The 7,500-nt window shown below is 45.7% G+C and overlaps 21 non-coding genes and 3 pseudogenes across 21 annotated transcripts in view; all 24 read left to right on the top strand.

Annotated features, from left to right (window-relative positions):
• Positions 1 to 107, top strand: part of LOC133435431 (5S ribosomal RNA) — a 119-nt gene extending 12 nt beyond the window's left edge. The window contains exon 1 of the ribosomal RNA XR_009779285.1: positions 1 to 107. This exon is cut by the window's left edge and continues 12 nt beyond it. This is a non-coding gene — a ribosomal RNA (5S ribosomal RNA).
• A 199-nt stretch (positions 108 to 306) lies between these two features.
• LOC133435231 (5S ribosomal RNA) lies at positions 307 to 425 on the top strand. Its single transcript, XR_009779092.1, has one exon. It is a non-coding gene; the product is annotated as a 5S ribosomal RNA (ribosomal RNA).
• A 217-nt stretch (positions 426 to 642) lies between these two features.
• LOC133434951 (5S ribosomal RNA) lies at positions 643 to 761 on the top strand. The gene has a single exon (XR_009778825.1). It is a non-coding gene; the product is annotated as a 5S ribosomal RNA (ribosomal RNA).
• Positions 762 to 960: 199 nt separating this feature from the next.
• Positions 961 to 1,079, top strand: LOC133434871 (5S ribosomal RNA). Its single transcript, XR_009778782.1, has one exon. It is a non-coding gene; the product is annotated as a 5S ribosomal RNA (ribosomal RNA).
• A 217-nt stretch (positions 1,080 to 1,296) lies between these two features.
• Positions 1,297 to 1,415, top strand: LOC133434859 (5S ribosomal RNA). The gene has a single exon (XR_009778771.1). It is a non-coding gene; the product is annotated as a 5S ribosomal RNA (ribosomal RNA).
• Positions 1,416 to 1,614: 199 nt separating this feature from the next.
• On the top strand, positions 1,615 to 1,733 carry LOC133435145 (5S ribosomal RNA). Its single transcript, XR_009779010.1, has one exon. It is a non-coding gene; the product is annotated as a 5S ribosomal RNA (ribosomal RNA).
• Positions 1,734 to 1,950: 217 nt separating this feature from the next.
• On the top strand, positions 1,951 to 2,059 carry LOC133434922 (5S ribosomal RNA; annotated as a pseudogene).
• A 199-nt stretch (positions 2,060 to 2,258) lies between these two features.
• LOC133434952 (5S ribosomal RNA) lies at positions 2,259 to 2,377 on the top strand. Its single transcript, XR_009778826.1, has one exon. It is a non-coding gene; the product is annotated as a 5S ribosomal RNA (ribosomal RNA).
• Positions 2,378 to 2,593: 216 nt separating this feature from the next.
• LOC133434953 (5S ribosomal RNA) lies at positions 2,594 to 2,712 on the top strand. The gene has a single exon (XR_009778827.1). It is a non-coding gene; the product is annotated as a 5S ribosomal RNA (ribosomal RNA).
• A 199-nt stretch (positions 2,713 to 2,911) lies between these two features.
• On the top strand, positions 2,912 to 3,030 carry LOC133434954 (5S ribosomal RNA). Its single transcript, XR_009778828.1, has one exon. It is a non-coding gene; the product is annotated as a 5S ribosomal RNA (ribosomal RNA).
• A 216-nt stretch (positions 3,031 to 3,246) lies between these two features.
• On the top strand, positions 3,247 to 3,365 carry LOC133435190 (5S ribosomal RNA). The gene has a single exon (XR_009779053.1). It is a non-coding gene; the product is annotated as a 5S ribosomal RNA (ribosomal RNA).
• Positions 3,366 to 3,564: 199 nt separating this feature from the next.
• Positions 3,565 to 3,683, top strand: LOC133435047 (5S ribosomal RNA). Its single transcript, XR_009778916.1, has one exon. It is a non-coding gene; the product is annotated as a 5S ribosomal RNA (ribosomal RNA).
• A 217-nt stretch (positions 3,684 to 3,900) lies between these two features.
• Positions 3,901 to 4,019, top strand: LOC133434931 (5S ribosomal RNA; annotated as a pseudogene).
• Positions 4,020 to 4,209: 190 nt separating this feature from the next.
• LOC133435278 (5S ribosomal RNA) lies at positions 4,210 to 4,328 on the top strand. Its single transcript, XR_009779137.1, has one exon. It is a non-coding gene; the product is annotated as a 5S ribosomal RNA (ribosomal RNA).
• A 217-nt stretch (positions 4,329 to 4,545) lies between these two features.
• On the top strand, positions 4,546 to 4,664 carry LOC133435116 (5S ribosomal RNA). The gene has a single exon (XR_009778981.1). It is a non-coding gene; the product is annotated as a 5S ribosomal RNA (ribosomal RNA).
• A 199-nt stretch (positions 4,665 to 4,863) lies between these two features.
• LOC133435135 (5S ribosomal RNA) lies at positions 4,864 to 4,982 on the top strand. Its single transcript, XR_009779000.1, has one exon. It is a non-coding gene; the product is annotated as a 5S ribosomal RNA (ribosomal RNA).
• A 199-nt stretch (positions 4,983 to 5,181) lies between these two features.
• LOC133435112 (5S ribosomal RNA) lies at positions 5,182 to 5,300 on the top strand. The gene has a single exon (XR_009778978.1). It is a non-coding gene; the product is annotated as a 5S ribosomal RNA (ribosomal RNA).
• A 216-nt stretch (positions 5,301 to 5,516) lies between these two features.
• LOC133434826 (5S ribosomal RNA) lies at positions 5,517 to 5,635 on the top strand. The gene has a single exon (XR_009778740.1). It is a non-coding gene; the product is annotated as a 5S ribosomal RNA (ribosomal RNA).
• A 199-nt stretch (positions 5,636 to 5,834) lies between these two features.
• On the top strand, positions 5,835 to 5,953 carry LOC133435048 (5S ribosomal RNA). Its single transcript, XR_009778917.1, has one exon. It is a non-coding gene; the product is annotated as a 5S ribosomal RNA (ribosomal RNA).
• Positions 5,954 to 6,170: 217 nt separating this feature from the next.
• LOC133434932 (5S ribosomal RNA) lies at positions 6,171 to 6,289 on the top strand (annotated as a pseudogene).
• Positions 6,290 to 6,479: 190 nt separating this feature from the next.
• Positions 6,480 to 6,598, top strand: LOC133435067 (5S ribosomal RNA). Its single transcript, XR_009778935.1, has one exon. It is a non-coding gene; the product is annotated as a 5S ribosomal RNA (ribosomal RNA).
• Positions 6,599 to 6,815: 217 nt separating this feature from the next.
• Positions 6,816 to 6,934, top strand: LOC133435158 (5S ribosomal RNA). The gene has a single exon (XR_009779022.1). It is a non-coding gene; the product is annotated as a 5S ribosomal RNA (ribosomal RNA).
• A 199-nt stretch (positions 6,935 to 7,133) lies between these two features.
• Positions 7,134 to 7,252, top strand: LOC133434827 (5S ribosomal RNA). Its single transcript, XR_009778741.1, has one exon. It is a non-coding gene; the product is annotated as a 5S ribosomal RNA (ribosomal RNA).
• A 199-nt stretch (positions 7,253 to 7,451) lies between these two features.
• The window catches only part of LOC133435438 (5S ribosomal RNA), a 119-nt gene continuing 70 nt past the window's right edge, over positions 7,452 to 7,500 (top strand). Inside the window, exon 1 of the ribosomal RNA XR_009779291.1 lies at positions 7,452 to 7,500. This exon is cut by the window's right edge and continues 70 nt beyond it. This is a non-coding gene — a ribosomal RNA (5S ribosomal RNA).

Consider the following 7,500-nt stretch of genomic DNA (forward strand, 5'->3'; position numbering starts at 1 on the left):
ACCAGCCTGGATGCGCCCAATCTCGTCTGATCTCGGAAGCTAAGCAGGGTCGGGCCTGGTTAGTACTTGAATGGGAGACCGCCTGGGAATACCAGGTGCTGTAAGTTTTTTCAACCAGCAGAGAGCGCTCTCGCTTAATCTACCCACACATATTTCAACGTGGTAAAAGCGACAGCTCACGTCCTGAAGTGTTTTGCACATGGTTAAGGCACTTTAACTCCAACAAATAAAACCAACAAATCTATGACCTATATTCTATGACTTATCTTCAACTCCATATAAGAGGTATTTCAAGCTGCAGCTTCTGCTTACGGCCATACCAGCCTGGATGCGCCCGATCTCGTCTGATCTCGGAAGCTAAGCAGGGTCGGCCCTGGTTAGTACTTGGATGGGAGACCGCCTGGGAATACCAGGTGCTGTAAGCTTTTTCAACCAGCAGAGAACCCTCTAGCTTAATCTACCCACACATATTTCAACGTGGTAACAGCGACAGCTCACGTCCTAAAGTGTTTTGCACATGGTTAAGGCACTTTAACTCCAACAAATAAGCGCTTCTAAATTATTATCACCAACAAATCAATGACTTGTATTATATGACTTATCTTCAACTCCATATAAGAAGTATTTCAAGCTGCAGCTTCAGCTTACGGCCATACCAGCCTGGATGCGCCCGATCTCGTCTGATCTCGGAAGCTAAGCAGGGTCGGGCCTGGTTAGTACTTGGATGGGAGACCGCCTGGGAATACCAGGTGCTGTAAGCTTTTTCAACCAGCAGAGAGCGCTCTCGCTTAATCTACCCACACATATTTCAACGTGGTAACAGCGACAGCTCACGTCCTAAAGTGTTTTGCACATGGTTAAGGCACTTTAACTCCAACAAATAAAACCAACAAATCAATGACTTATATTCTATGACTTATCTTCAACTCCATATAAGAGGTATTTCAAGCTGCAGCTTCTGCTTACGGCCATACCAGCCTGGATGCGCCCGATCTCGTCTGATCTCGGAAGCTAAGCAGGGTTGGCCCTGGTTAGTACTTGGATGGGAGACCGCCTGGGAATACTCGGTTCTGTAAGCTTTTTCAACCAGCAGAGAGCGCTCTCGCTTAATCTACCCACACATATTTCAACGTGGTAACAGCGACAGCTCATGTCCTAAAGTGTTTTGCACATGGTTAAGGCACTTTAACTCCAACAAATAAGCGCTTTTAAATTAATATCACCAACAAATCAATGACTTATATTATATGACTTATCTTCAACTCCATATAAGAGGTATTTCAAGCAGCAGCTTCTGCTTACGGCCATACCAGCCTGGATGCGCCCGATCTCGTCTGATCTCGGAAGCTAAGCAGGGTCGGGAATGGTTAGTACTTGGATGGGAGACCGCCTGGGAATACCAGGTGCTGTAAGCATTTTCAACCAGCAGAAAGCGCTCTCGCTTAATCTACCCACACATATTTCAACGTGGTAACAGCGACAGCTCACGTCCTAAAGTGTTTTGCACATGGTTAAGGCACTTTAATTCCAACAAATAAAACCAAAAAATCAATGACTTATATTCTATGACTTATCTTCAACTCCATATAAGAGGTATTTCAAGCTGCAGCTTCTGCTTACGGCCATACCAGCCTGGATGCGCCCGATCTCGTCTGATCTCGGGAGCTAAGCAGGGTCGGGCCTGGTTAGTACTTGGATGGGAGACCGCCTGGGAATACCAGGTGCTGTAAGCTTTTTCAACCAGCAGAGAACGCTCTCGCTTAATCTACCCACACATATTTCAACGTGGTAACAGCGACAGCTCACGTCCTAAAGTGTTTTGCACATAGTTAAGGCACCTTAACTCCAACAAATAAGCGCTTCTAAATTATTATCACCAACAAATCAATGACATATATTCTATGACTTATCTTCAACTCCATATAAGAAGTATTTCAAGCTGCAGCTTCTGCTTACGGCCATACCAGCCTGGATGCGCCTGATCTCGGAAGCTAAGCAGGGTCGGGCCTGGTTAGTACTTGGATGGGAGACCGCCTGGGAATACCAGGTGCTGTAAGCTTTTTCAACCAGCAGAGAGCGCTCTCGCTTAATCTACCCACACATATTTCAACGTGGTAACAGCGACAGCTCACGTCCTAAAGTGTTTTGCACATGGTTGAGGCACTTTAACTCCAACAAATAAAACCAACAAATCTATAACTTATATTCTATGACTTATCTTCAACTCCATACAAGAGGTATTTCAAGCTGCAGCTTCTGCTTACGGCCATACCAGCCTGGATGCGCCCGATCTCGTCTGATCTCGGAAGCTAAGCAGGGTCGGGCCTGGTTAGTACTTGGATGGGAGACCGCCTGGGAATACCAGGTGCTGTAAGCTTTTTCAACCAGCAGAGAGCGCTCTAGCTTAATCTACCCACACAATTTCAACGTGGTAACAGCGACAGCTCACGTCCTAAAGTGTTTTGCACATGGTTAAGGCACTTTAACTCCAACAAATAAGCGCTTCTAAATTATTATCACCAACAAATCAATGACTTATATTATATGACTTATCTTCAACTCCATATAAGAGGTATTTCAAGCTGCAGCTTCAGCTTACGGCCATACCAGCCTGGATGCGCCCGATCTCGTCTGATCTCGGAAGCTAAGCAGGGTCGGGCCTGGTTAGTACTTGGATGGGAGACCGCCTGGGAATACCAGGTGCTGTAAGCTTTTTCAACCAGCAGAGAGCGCTCTCGCTTAATCTACCCACACATATTTCAACGTGGTAACAGCGACAGCTCACGTCCTAAAGTGTTTTGCACATGGTTAAGGCACTTTAACTCCAACAAATAAAAACAACAAATCAATGACTTATATTCTATGACTTATCTTCAACTCCATATAAGAGGTATTTCAAGCTGCAGCTTCTGCTTACGGCCATACCAGCCTGGATGCGCCCGATCTCGTCTGATCTCGGAAGCTAAGCAGGGTCGGGCCTGGTTAGTACTTGGATGGGAGACCGCCTGGGAATACCAGGTGCTGTAAGCTTTTTCAACCAGCAGAGAGCGCTCTCGCTTAATCTACCCACACAAATTTCAACGTGGTAACAGCGACAGCTCACGTCCTAAAGTGTTTTGCACATGGTTAAGGCACTTTAACTCCAACAAATAAGCGCTTCTAAATTATTATCACCAACAAATCATGACTTATATTATATGACTTATCTTCAACTCCATATAAGAGGTATTTCAAGCTGCAGCTTCAGCTTACGGCCATACCAGCCTGGATGCGCCCGATCTTGTCTGATCTCGGAAGCTAAGCAGGGTCGGGCCTGGTTAGTACTTGGATGGGAGACCGCCTGGGAATACCAGGTGCTGTAAGCTTTTTCAACCAGCAGAGAGCGCTCTCGCTTAATCTACCTACACATATTTCAACGTGGTAACAGCGACAGCTCACGTCCTAAAGTGTTTTGCACATGGTTAAGGCACTTTAACTCCAACAAATAAAACCAACAAATCAATGACTTATATTCTATGACTTATCTTCAACTCCATATAAGAGGTATTTCAAGCTGCAGCTTCTGCTTACGGCCATACCAGCCTGGATGCGCCCGATCTCGTCTGATCTCGGAAGCTAAGCAGGGTCGGGCCTGGTTAGTACTTGGATGGGAGACCGCTTGGGAATACCAGGTGCTGTAAGCTTTTTCAACCAGCAGAGAACGCTCTTGCTTAATCTACCCACACATATTTCAACGTGGTAACAGCGACAGCTCACGTCCTAAAGTGTTTTGCACATAGTTAAGGCACCTTAACTCCAACAAATAAGCACTTCTAAATTATTATCACCAACAAATCAATGACATATATTCTATGACTTATCTTCAACTCCATATAAGATGTATTTCAAGCTGCAGCTTCTGCTTACGGCCATACCAGCCTGGATGCGCCTGATCTCGTCTGATCTCGGAAGCTAAGCAGGGTCGGGCCTGGTTAGTACTTCGATGGGAGACTGCCTGGGAATACCAGGTGCTGAAAAAGCTTTTTCAACCAGCAGAGAACGCTCTCGCTTAATCTACCCACACATATTTCAACGTGGTAACAGCGACAGCTCACGTCCTAAAGTGTTTTGCACATGGTTACTCCAACAAATAAAACCAACAAATCAATGACTTATATTCTATGACTTATCTTCAACTCCATATAAGAGGTATTTCAAGCTGCAGCTTCTGCTTACGGCCATACCAGCCTGGATGCGCCCGATCTCATCTGATCTCGGAAGCTAAGCAGGGTCGGGCCTGGTTAGTACTTGGATGGGAGACCGCCTGGGAATACCAGGTGCTGTAAGCTTTTTCAACCAGCAGAGAACGCTCTTGCTTAATCTACCCACACATATTTCAACGTGGTAACAGCGACAGCTCACGTCCTAAAGTGTTTTGCACATAGTTAAGGCACCTTAACTCCAACAAATAAGCGCTTCTAAATTATTATCACCAACAAATCAATGACATATATTCTATGACTTATCTTCAACTCCATATCAGATGTATTTCAAGCTGCAGCTTCTGCTTACGGCCATACCAGCCTGGATGCGCCTGATCTCGTCTGATCTCGGAAGCTAAGCAGGGTCGGGCCTGGTTAGTACTTGGATGGGAGACCGCCTGGGAATACCAGGTGCTGTAAGCTTTTTCAACCAGCAGAGAACGCTCTCGCTTAATCTACCCACACATATTTCAACGTGGTAACAGCGACAGCTCACGTCCTAAAGTGTTTTGCACATGGTTAAGGCACTTTAACTCCAACAAATAAAACCAACAGATCAATGACTTATATTCTATGACTTATCTTCAACTCCATATAAGAGGTATTTCAAGCTGCAGCTTCTGCTTACGGCCATACCAGCCTGGATGCGCCCGGTCTCGTCTGATCTCGGAAGCTAAGCAGGGTCGGGCCTGGTTAGTACTTGGATGGGAGACCGCCTGGGAATACCAGGTGCTGTAAGCTTTCTCAACCTGCAGAGAGCGCTCTCGCTTAATCTACCCACACATATTTCAACGTGGTAACAGCGACAGCTCACGTCCTAAAGTGTTTTGCACATGGTTAAGGCACTTTAACTCCAACAAATAAAACCAACAAATCAATGACTTATATGCTATGACTTATCTTCAACTCCATATAAGAGGTATTTCAAGCTGCAGCTTCTGCTAACGGCCATACCAGCCTGGATGCGCCCGATCTCGTCTGATCTCGGAAGCTAAGCAGGGTCGGGCCTGGTTAGTACTTGGATGGGAGACCGCCTGGGAATACCAGGTGCTGTAAGCTTTTTCAACCTGCAGAGAGCGCTCTCGCTTAATCTACCCACACATATTTCAACGTGGTAACAGCGACAGCTCACGTCCTAAAGTGTTTTGCACATGGTTAAGGCACTTTAACTCCAACAAATAAGCGCTTCTAAATTATTATCACCAACAAATGAATGACTTGTATTATATACTTATCTTCAACTCCATATAAGAAGTATTTCAAGCTGCAGCTTCAGCTTACGGCCATACCAGCCTGGATGCGCCCGATCTCGTCTGATCTCGGAAGCTAAGCAGGGTCGGGCCTGGTTAGTACTTGGATGGGAGACCGCCTGGGAATACCAGGTTCTCTAAGCTTTTTCAACCAGCAGAGAGTGCTCTCGCTTAATCTACCCACACATATTTCAACGTGGTAACAGCGACAGCTCACGCCCTAAAGTGTTTTGCACATGGTTAAGGCACTTTAACTCCAACAAATAAAACCAACAAATCAATGACTTATATTCTATGACTTATCTTCAACTCCATATAAGAGGTATTTCAAGCTGCAGCTTCTGCTTACGGCCATACCAGCCTGGATGCGCCCGATCTCGTCTGATCTCGGAAGCTAAGCAGGGTCGGGCCTGGTTAGTACTTGGATGGGAGACCGCTTGGGAATACCAGGTGCTGTAAGCTTTTTCAACCAGCAGAGAACGCTCTTGCTTAATCTACCCACACATATTTCAACGTGGTAACAGCGACAGCTCACGTCCTAAAGTGTTTTGCACATAATTAAGGCACCTTAACTCCAACAAATAAGCGCTTCTAAATTATTATCACCAACAAATCAATGACATATATTCTATGACTTATCTTCAACTCCATATAAGATGTATTTCAAGCTGCAGCTTCTGCTTACGGCCATACCAGCCTGGATGCGCCTGATCTCGTCTGATCTCGGAAGCTAAGCAGGGTCGGGCCTGGTTAGTACTTCGATGGGAGACTGCCTGGGAATACCAGGTGCTGAAAAAGCTTTTTCAACCAGCAGAGAACGCTCTCGCTTAATCTACCCACACATATTTCAACGTGGTAACAGCGACCGCTCACGTCCTAAAGTGTTTTGCACATGGTTACTCCAACAAATAAAACCAACAAATCAATGACTTATATTCTATGACTTATCTTCAACTCCATATAAGAGGTATTTCAAGCTGCAGCTTCTGCTTACGGCCATTCCAGCCTGGATGCGCCCGATCTCATCTGATCTCGGAAGCTAAGCAGGGTCGGGCCTGGTTAGTACTTGGATGGGAGACCGCCTGGGAATACCAGGTGCTGTAAGCTTTTTCAACCAGCAGAGAACGCTCTTGCTTAATCTACCCACACATATTTCAACGTGGTAACAGCGACAGCTCACGTCCTAAAGTGTTTTGCACATAGTTAAGGCACCTTAACTCCAACAAATAAGCGCTTCTAAATTATTATCACCAACAAATCAATGACATATATTCTATGACTTATCTTCAACTCCATATCAGATGTATTTCAAGCTGCAGCTTCTGCTTACGGCCATACCAGCCTGGATGCGCCTGATCTCGTCTGATCTCGGAAGCTAAGCAGGGTCGGGCCTGGTTAGTACTTGGATGGGAGACCGCCTGAGAATACCAGGTGCTGTAAGCTTTTTCAACCAGCAGAGAACGCTCTCGCTTAATCTACCCACACATATTTCAACGTGGTAACAGCGACAGCTCACGTCCTAAAGTGTTTTGCACATGGTTAAGGCACTTTAACTCCAACAAATAAAACCAACAAATCAATGACTTATATGCTATGACTTATCTTCAACTCCATATAAGAGGTATTTCAAGCTGCAGCTTCAGCTTACGGCCATACCAGCCTGGATGCGCCCGATCTCGTCTGATCTCGGAAGCTAAGCAGGGTCGGGCCTGGTTAGTACTTGGATGGGAGACCGCCTGGGAATACCAGGTTCTCTAAGCTTTTTCAACCAGCAGAGAGCGCTCTCGCTTAATCTACCCACACATATTTCAACGTGGTAACAGCGACAGCTCACGCCCTAAAGTGTTTTGCACATGGTTAAGGCACTTTAACTCCAACAAATAAAACCAACAAATCAATGACTTATATGCTATGACTTATCTTCAACTCCATATAAGAGGTATTTCAAGCTGCAGCTTCTGCTTACGGCCATACCAGCCTTGATGCGCCCGATCTCGTCTGATCTTGGA

Source organism: Cololabis saira, unplaced genomic scaffold (assembly GCF_033807715.1).
Source record: "Cololabis saira isolate AMF1-May2022 unplaced genomic scaffold, fColSai1.1 scf052, whole genome shotgun sequence".
Lineage (NCBI taxonomy): Eukaryota > Metazoa > Chordata > Actinopteri > Beloniformes > Belonidae > Cololabis > Cololabis saira.